This window comes from Gobius niger (assembly GCF_951799975.1).
Source record: "Gobius niger genome assembly, chromosome: 15".
NCBI lineage: Eukaryota > Metazoa > Chordata > Actinopteri > Gobiiformes > Gobiidae > Gobius > Gobius niger.
The window spans coordinates 16,908,587-16,917,706 of NC_136866.1; positions in this window are offsets into that span (position 1 = coordinate 16,908,587).

Consider the following 9,120-nt stretch of genomic DNA (forward strand, 5'->3'; position numbering starts at 1 on the left):
ACCGACACAGTCACTGTGTCATTTTGTATCATTTAGTGTCGTACACAACGAGCAGCAGGGGGCGCTAGTTGAACGAGACCACTTGGCTCATTTTGTCTTTTGGGATTCATGTAGGCGACCACACGCCGATCCCATGGGTGCTCTTGGCAGAGAGCACCCATGGGCAGTTTTTCCTATAGGCAAACTATGCAAGTTACATAGGGCCCCCGCAGCCGCAAGGGCCCCACATCTCAGTCAAACTATGGTGTTGTTTCATTGATTAATCAAGGTGTTGTTACAGGCCTATTGTCTCAAACATGACTTAAATCCACATGGTTCTCATGCACGCAGTTACTTACAACAACTCTGGTTCTCTGAGTCTAAAACGAATTGGGCTACTCACTAATTCTCAGTGGTCAGACAGAAATAACTGTTAGTGTTACTGTGGGTCAGAGACCAGATGAGAGAATGTGACCATTTGCCATTTTAAAAAGTTGGGAAATAGACGAGTAGTCGTCCTAAATCCCAGTCTCACAGTAGCTTAGTGGTTAGTGGTTCTCACACTGAGGGGCAGGGCCTGAATTGAGGTCATTATTTTCCACTTCTGCCCTGCACTAATGCACAGTGGAACCGTGTTTGACCATAAATGGATTCACTCTTCGTCGAATAGCCATGGGATGTGTACTGTAGGGCCCCCCATGTGGATTTTTGCTTAGGGCCCCAGAAGGGCCAGCACCGGCTCTCGCTCTCGGGCTCGAGCGCCTGTTCCGGGGCCGCCCAAAACTTTGGGCACGAGACAATTCTGCCCTGAAAACAAAATGATTCAACAAACATAACGTGTAGAGCACAAGAGCATCTGTTTAATTCTCTTTCACGTCCATATTGAAGTGCAAAAGCATATATAGGCAAGTACATAAAACAATTGCAATACAGTTTGTGTAGCTCTGTAAGGCGAGCGTCAGGTTTATAATGAGAGGGTCGTGAGTTCGAGTCAGATGATGGTCTTTGATGGTTAAATCATTTGACTTCACATCCGCCGATAAACAAAAGCAGAAATACTATCCAGCTTTTAAACAGCTCAATCCTGACGATTTGGTTCATATTTCTGAACGAGAATCAATGAGCAGCTAAGTCAATGTTGAGTTTGCTTTATTCAGGCTCATTGCTGCAATGCTTTTTCACCACCAGATGGCGCCTATAAGCCTACCAACACTGCGTGATACAGTGTGATACATTTATCATCGACCCATCACTAGAGTGTACATTGCCTAGCATCTAGCACCTAGTGCAGGACGGAGCGCTACCGCAAAGCCTTCATCCCCACTGCTGTCAGACTGTACAATAAGACTGTGAAGTAACGCCGACTGTAACAAGTGAATTTCTCCTTTGTGAGATCAATAAAGGTTTATCTTATCTTATCTTATCTTATCTGGTGATTTGTTCAATTGTTCAAATTGAACACAATTCACTTTAGTGAATTTAACAAATAGAAAACATTCCAAAATGTATGTAAAAGGTATAATTTAGTCGGTATATTATACTGGTTTTGCACAATAAGTACCAAAGCAAAGAGCGTCTGATCTTACCCCACTCTCCCTACCAATAAACCACTCACACTGCCATTCATGCACCACAGCAGGCAAGAGGGTGAAGTGTCTTGCCCAATGACACAACGACAATGAGCATCTGCGGGATTCGAACCGCCTCTCTGTGCCACTGTCGCCCGAAAGATCCCCGGTTCTATCCCCCTTTGTGTGTCTGAGTTTACGGTCACCCCACTGGGTAGATTTCCTCTAAAATTGTACAATAGTTTGTCCTGGAGGAATGAGAGTCAGGATGGATGAACACGAGCACATGTGACTCTCTGTTGATGAACATGTCCCGTCCCGGGCTCTCACATACTGTAACTGTCCTGAAGCTTCACCAACACCCCTCAGGTCACGTGCGTCCTCTTTGTCTCTCTCCTCTTGTTTTATGGCAGACTAAGCCTTAAATAATACCCCGGTGAGTGGCAGCCGGCGTGCTCGGCTGAGCCTGAAGCGTCTCCGGGGACGGATTGGCAGGAGTCAGAAAATCGGAGCACTTAGAGAGAGAGGAGTTTGGCCCACACCTCCTCTGCATCACTCTTCATCACTGCACTGATACAAAGCGCTGAGTCCGCACAGAGGAGGGGCCACTAATGCTAAGGATTTATCACTGAGGAGTTTCTATGAAGCTCACAGCCAGAGCTATGTACTTTTAATACAATACAAGAGTGAAAGACTTTATAAATCATACAGATAAACACATCAACTTGCAAAATATATGAAGAATGATGACGAGTTGAATTCCTTTATTACAGAGACCACACTCTACATGTTTTCACGGAGATGATGAATATAAACATCACGGGTGCAGTGCTATGGAAGCGTATTGGTCTCTTTATTCAATTTGTAATGCAATTGTCAAATGCATCAAATCAATGTAAAATGAATAAAGAGACTAAATCCCATTGTAAATATGTAATGCAGTCAAAATCTTTTAATCTAAAACATAAATAAAATATGTATTGGCAAAATGCATATATATAATACATTATACACTCATGAAAATGCAAAATACATCTTCAAAATGTTGATAATACATATTGCAAAGACAAACTGCACGGTGAAATTAAAGATTGTATAGCCTATTGTCAAATACAAATCTAAAATGCAAACTAAAATGACATAATGTAAAGCCATTAGACAATTATATTACAAATTAAATAAAGAGACCAATACGCTTCCATACAGTGCATCCAGAAAGTATTCACGCCTCTTCACTTTTCACACATTTTGTTCCAGGTGGGTAGTACTCAGCTACATTTACTCAAGTACAATTACTTAAGTACATTTTAGAAGTAATTGTACTTTTGCATGAAGTTTTTTCATACACTTTTTATTTCTACTTCAGTAAGAGCTCCATACAGTAGAGCTCCACACAGTAGAGCTCCACACAGTAGAGCTCCATACAGTAGAGTATCATACAGTAGAGCTCCATACAGTAGAACTCCATACAGTAGAGTATCATACAGTAGAGCTCCATACAGTAGAACTCCATACAGTAGAGCTCCATACAGTAGAGCTCCACACAGTAGAACTCCACACAGTAGAGCTCCACACAGTAGAGTGTCATACAGTAGAGCTCCACACAGTAGAGTGTCATACAGTAGAGCTCCACACAGTAGAGCTCCACACAGTAGAGCATACAGTAGAGCTCCACACAGTAGAGCTCCACACAGTAGAACTCCACACAGTAGAGCTCCACACAGTAGAGTGTCATACAGTAGAGCTCCACACAGTAGAGCTCCACACAGTAGAGTGTCATACAGTAGAGCTCCACACAGTAGAGCTCCACACAGTAGAACTCCACACAGTAGAGCTCCACACAGTAGAGTGTCATACAGTAGAGCTCCACACAGTAGAGTGTCATACAGTAGAGCTCCACACAGTAGAGCTCCACACAGTAGAGCATACAGTAGAGCTCCACACAGTAGAGCTCCACACAGTAGAGCTCCACACAGTAGAGTGTCATACAGTAGAGCTCCACACAGTAGAGCTCCATACAGTAGAGCTCCACACAGTAGTGTCATACAGTAGAGCTCCACACAGTAGAGTGTCATACAGTAGAGCTCCACACAGTAGAGTGTCATACAGTAGAGCTCCACACAGTAGTGTCATACAGTAGAGCTCCACACAGTAGTGTCATACAGTAGAGCTCCACACAGTAGTGTCATACAGTAGAGCTCCACACAGTAGAACTCCACACAGTAGAGTGTCATACAGTAGAGCTCCACACAGTAGAGTGTCATACAGTAGAGCTCCACACAGTAGTGTCATACAGTAGAGCTCCACACAGTAGACCTCCACACAGTAGAGCTCCACACAGTAGTGTCATACAGTAGAGCTCCACACAGTAGTGTCATACAGTAGAGCTCCACACAGTAGAGTGTCATACAGTAGAGCTCCACACAGTAGTGTCATACAGTAGAGCTCCACACAGTAGAGTGTCATACAGTAGAGCTCCACACAGTAGAGCTCCACACAGTAGAGCATACAGTAGAACTTCATACAGTAGAGCTCCACACAGTAGTGTCATACAGTAGAGCTCCATACAGTAGAGTATCATACAGTAGAGCTCCATACAGTAGAACTCCATACAGTAGAGTATCATACAGTAGAGCTCCATACAGTAGAACTCCATACAGTAGAGCTCCATACAGTAGAGCTCCACACAGTAGAACTCCACACAGTAGAGCTCCACACAGTAGAGTGTCATACAGTAGAGCTCCACACAGTAGTGTCATACAGTAGAGCTCCACACAGTAGAGTGTCATACAGTAGAGCTCCACACAGTAGAGCTCCACACAGTAGAGCATACAGTAGAACTCCATACAGTAGAGCTCCACACAGTAGAGCTCCACACAGTAGAGCATACAGTAGAACTCCATACAGTAGAGCTCCACACAGTAGAGCTCCACACAGTAGAACTCCACACAGTAGAGCTCCACACAGTAGAGTGTCATACAGTAGAGCTCCACACAGTAGAGCTCCACACAGTAGAGCTCCACACAGTAGAGCTCCACACAGTAGAACTCCACACAGTAGAGCTCCACACAGTAGAGCTCCACACAGTAGAACTCCACACAGTAGAGCTCCACACAGTAGAACTCCACACAGTAGAGCTCCACACAGTAGAACACACAGTAGAGCTCCACACAGTAGAGCTCCATACAGTAGAGCTCCATACAGTAGAGCTCCACACAGTAGTGTCATACAGTAGAGCTCCACACAGTAGAGTGTCATACAGTAGAGCTCCACACAGTAGAGTGTCATACAGTAGAGCTCCACACAGTAGAGTGTCATACAGTAGAGCTCCACACAGTAGTGTCATACAGTAGAGCTCCACACAGTAGTGTCATACAGTAGAGCTCCACACAGTAGTGTCATACAGTAGAGCTCCACACAGTAGAGCTCCATACAGTAGAGCTCCACACAGTAGAGTGTCATACAGTAGAGCTCCATACAGTAGAGCTCCACACAGTAGAGTGTCAGACAGTAGAGCTCCACACAGTAGTGTCATACAGTAGAGCTCCACACAGTAGTGTCATAGAGTAGAGCTCCACACAGTAGTGTCATACAGTAGAGCTCCACACAGTAGTGTCATACAGTAGAGCTCCACACAGTAGTGTCATACAGTAGAGCTCCATACAGTAGAGCTCCACACAGTAGTGTCATACAGTAGAGCTCCACACAGTAGTGTCATACAGTAGAGCTCCATACAGTAGAGCTCCACACAGTAGTGTCATACAGTAGAGCTCCACACAGTAGTGTCATACAGAAGAGCTCCATACAGTAGAGCTCCACACAGTAGTGTCATACAGTAGAGCTCCACACAGTAGTGTCATACAGTAGAGCTCCACACAGTAGAGCGTCACACAGTAGAGCTCCACACAGTAGAACTCCACACAGTAGAACTCCACACAGTAGAGCTCCACACAGTAGAGCTAAACACAGTAGAACTTCATACAGTAGAGCTCCACACAGTAGAACTCCATACAGTAGAGCTCCACACAGTAGAGCTCCATACAGTAGAGCTCCACACAGTAGAGCTCCATACAGTAGAGCTCCATACAGTAGAGCTCCACACAGTAGAACTCCACACAGTAGAGCTCCACACAGTAGAGCTCCACACAGTAGAACTCCATACAGTAGAGCTCCACACAGTAGAGCTCCACACAGTAGAGCTCCATAGAGTAGAGCTCCACACAGTAGAGTGTCATACAGTAGAGCTCCATACAGTAGAGTGTCATACAGTAGAACTCCATACAGTAGAGCTCCATACAGTAGAGCTCCACACAGTAGAGCGTCACACAGTAGAGCTCCACACAGTAGAACTCCACACAGTAGAACTCCACACAGTAGAGCTCCACACAGTAGAGCTCCACACAGTAGAACTCCATACAGTAGAGCTCCACACAGTAGAACTCCATACAGTAGAGCTCCATACAGTAGAGCTCCACACAGTAGAACTCCACACAGTAGAGCTCCACACAGTAGAACTCCACACAGTAGAACTCCACACAGTAGAGCTCCACACAGTAGAACTCCACACAGTAGAGCTCCACACAGTAGAGCTCCACACAGTAGAACTCCACACAGTAGAACTCCACACAGTAGAGCTCCACACAGTAGAACTCCACACAGTAGAGCTCCACACAGTAGAGCTCCACACAGTAGAGCTCCATAGAGTAGAGCTCCACACAGTAGAGTGTCATACAGTAGAGCTCCATACAGTAGAGTGTCATACAGTAGAACTCCATACAGTAGAGCTCCATACAGTAGAGCTCCACACAGTAGTGTCATACAGTAGAGCTCCACACAGTAGAACTTCATACAGTAGAGCTCCATACAGTAGAGTGTCATACAGTAGAGCTCCACACAGTAGAACTTCATACAGTAGAGCTCCATACAGTTGAGTGTCATACAGTAGAGCTCCACACAGTAGAGCTCCATACAGTAGAGCTCCACACAGTAGAGTGTTATACAGTAGAGCTCCATACAGTAGAGCTCCACACAGTAGAGTGTCATACAGTAGAGCTCCACACAGTAGAGCTCCACACAGTAGAACTTCATACAGTAGAGCTCCATACAGTAGATTGTCATACAGTAGAGCTCCACACAGTAGAGCTCCACAGAGTAGAGCTCCACACAGTAGAGCTCCACACAGTAGAGCTCCATACATCAACATCATATTCAGAGGCGCGTAGTACTCACTTACAGTTAGAGTAGCTTCTACTAAGTAGTTTTATTTGTAGTACTTTTTACTTCTACCCGAGTTGCAAAAGCAGAAAATGTGCTCGGTTCAGGAGGGGGTTAAGAGGATAATAATCCCCAGAGGTGGATAATGGAGCAAATATATCTACTCAAGTAAAAGTTAAAAAAAAAAGTACTTGCAGAAAATGTTACTTGAGTACTGAGAGTAACTGAGTGAAAAAGTGTGAAACAAAACTTAAGAAAGTAACTAAATAATTCTAAAGATAAAGGAGCACGAGAAAACAGGAACAAGTAACTATAAACAGACACTTTATTATAATTTCACTCACGTAGAAGTAAAATAAATGTATAAATATAAACCTTATGATAAAACTACTGTAAAAAGTAGAATTACCTCAAAAAGTTACTCAGGCACATGTACTAGAGTAAAACACGATTAAAACCTGAGTGTGAGATGGAGCTCAATTAAAGTTACTTTAATCTCTTTTGGACACTGCTGTGGCTCCCTCTACTGGACCAAGCCCACAATACACCACGCTCCTCACTCACAGACGACGCTCAGTCAGACAGATGGATTTGGATCTGTTTGATATTGCAGTGGACAACATTTGTCTTTATTTGAGCAAAAAGCTGCATCATAAATATATGGCATTTTCTTACAAACCGTTGTACAATTCATAAAGGTCCCTCATCGCTGTAAAAAATACACACAATCAATCTAAAAATATATATAAAATCTGCAACATTCCATAAAGTATTTTCAAATATGATCATAAATACAAGTTTTTTTTGTGTGTTAAAACTTTTGACTGCAAAAATAACGTCTATGTTCAAGCTAACAATAACATTTGCCCCTGATTGTTTTGTGTTCACTTTAATAATAATTTTAAGTAGATAAAAAGAGATTGCTCTCAATGACATGAAAATGCATAATAAATCAAAATGTCTGATAAAGTTTATCATTCAGAATATTTAGAGGTGAGTGGTTTTGACGACTTTCGATTCATTTGCCTTTTTTTTTGGGGGGGGGGGACATTTTGTCTGCGGTTTTAAAAATAGTCGCCTGGACTGGGTTTCTTTGGAGTTAATAATGTATCACATGTGTTCTGTCAGTTCTGGTCGGAACATCTGGAGTCCATCCCCAATGAAGGTTCTTGAGTCATCTTCTGTACTCTATAGTTTAAGTGCCGAACATTTCGCCTCTCATCCAAAAGGCTTCGTCAGCCACACTGAAGTTTCAGATATAGACCACAGGGAGGAGTTTAGCTTGGCTCAGTCATTAGGACTTAGAACTACAAAGATGTTTACCAACTGGTGAGAGTAGCTGTTAATAGAGGGGAAGGACTAAGCCAAGCTGAGCTCCTTCCTGTTGTCTTTATCTGAGCTGAGCTGGAACTTTAGTGTTGCTGACGAAGCCTTTTGGATGAGAGGCTAAACGTTTGACACTTCAACTACACAGTACAGACGACAACTCAACTCCTGTACGACTGAGAGCCTACACAGACAATACCTAGTCCAGCTGATTGCTTTTCGAGAACGGAATTACCAAAAGACAGACCATCCACTCCTTAAATGAAAGTAAAGTCGTCAAAACTCCTCTCCAAAAAAAAAAACAGGCCGACTTTAATCAAACAGATGATGTCACCTTTTCCTTATCGTTTCACGATAAAGGGAATGAAACGTTTCGATGGACAAAGGCGACGTTTGGACTAATCCCTTGCAGTGTAGTGAAAACATGTAACAAAGATTAGTCGCAGAAGCAGGAGAGACCCGTGGAGATACCAACTTAAACAAGTGTTTTTTTCTATGTGCTTTGATCATCTCGGCCCGAAGAGCCCCATTCCTGACCCCCTGACCCCTTTCAGGTCCTTCCTGTGGGATATTTGGGTCTGAAGTCGGGATCAGCAGCATTTACAGAACTTGATTTGTATAAGCTGTCAGTTAGAGCTCTTATTTCCCATCATATGCTCGCTGGACGTGCTATTGATTTTGTAGATAAGTGTTAATGCACATTTGGGAGATGGAAGCAGAAAAACAAAAGAAAACATGACCTATTTCCTCAGGAGTGGGGATCTGCTCAATCATCGACGCGCTCAGATTGCCGGTAATCTTCATCAGAATACTCGCTCTGGGCTAGTTTTAGTCCGTTCAAAAATGCGGAGTTACAGCCTTCAACAACTTTATCGAACAGGAAAAGTGTAGCGGCAACAGAGAAAGTGCTGAGTCCAGTCAGATCACTTAGCATGAGCGCGGTGCATGTGCCCCCTGCAGGATAAATGCTGCAATGGCACCATTCAGACAACATGCTCCATCACCGGGAAAACAACGGTCGACCTCTCAAACT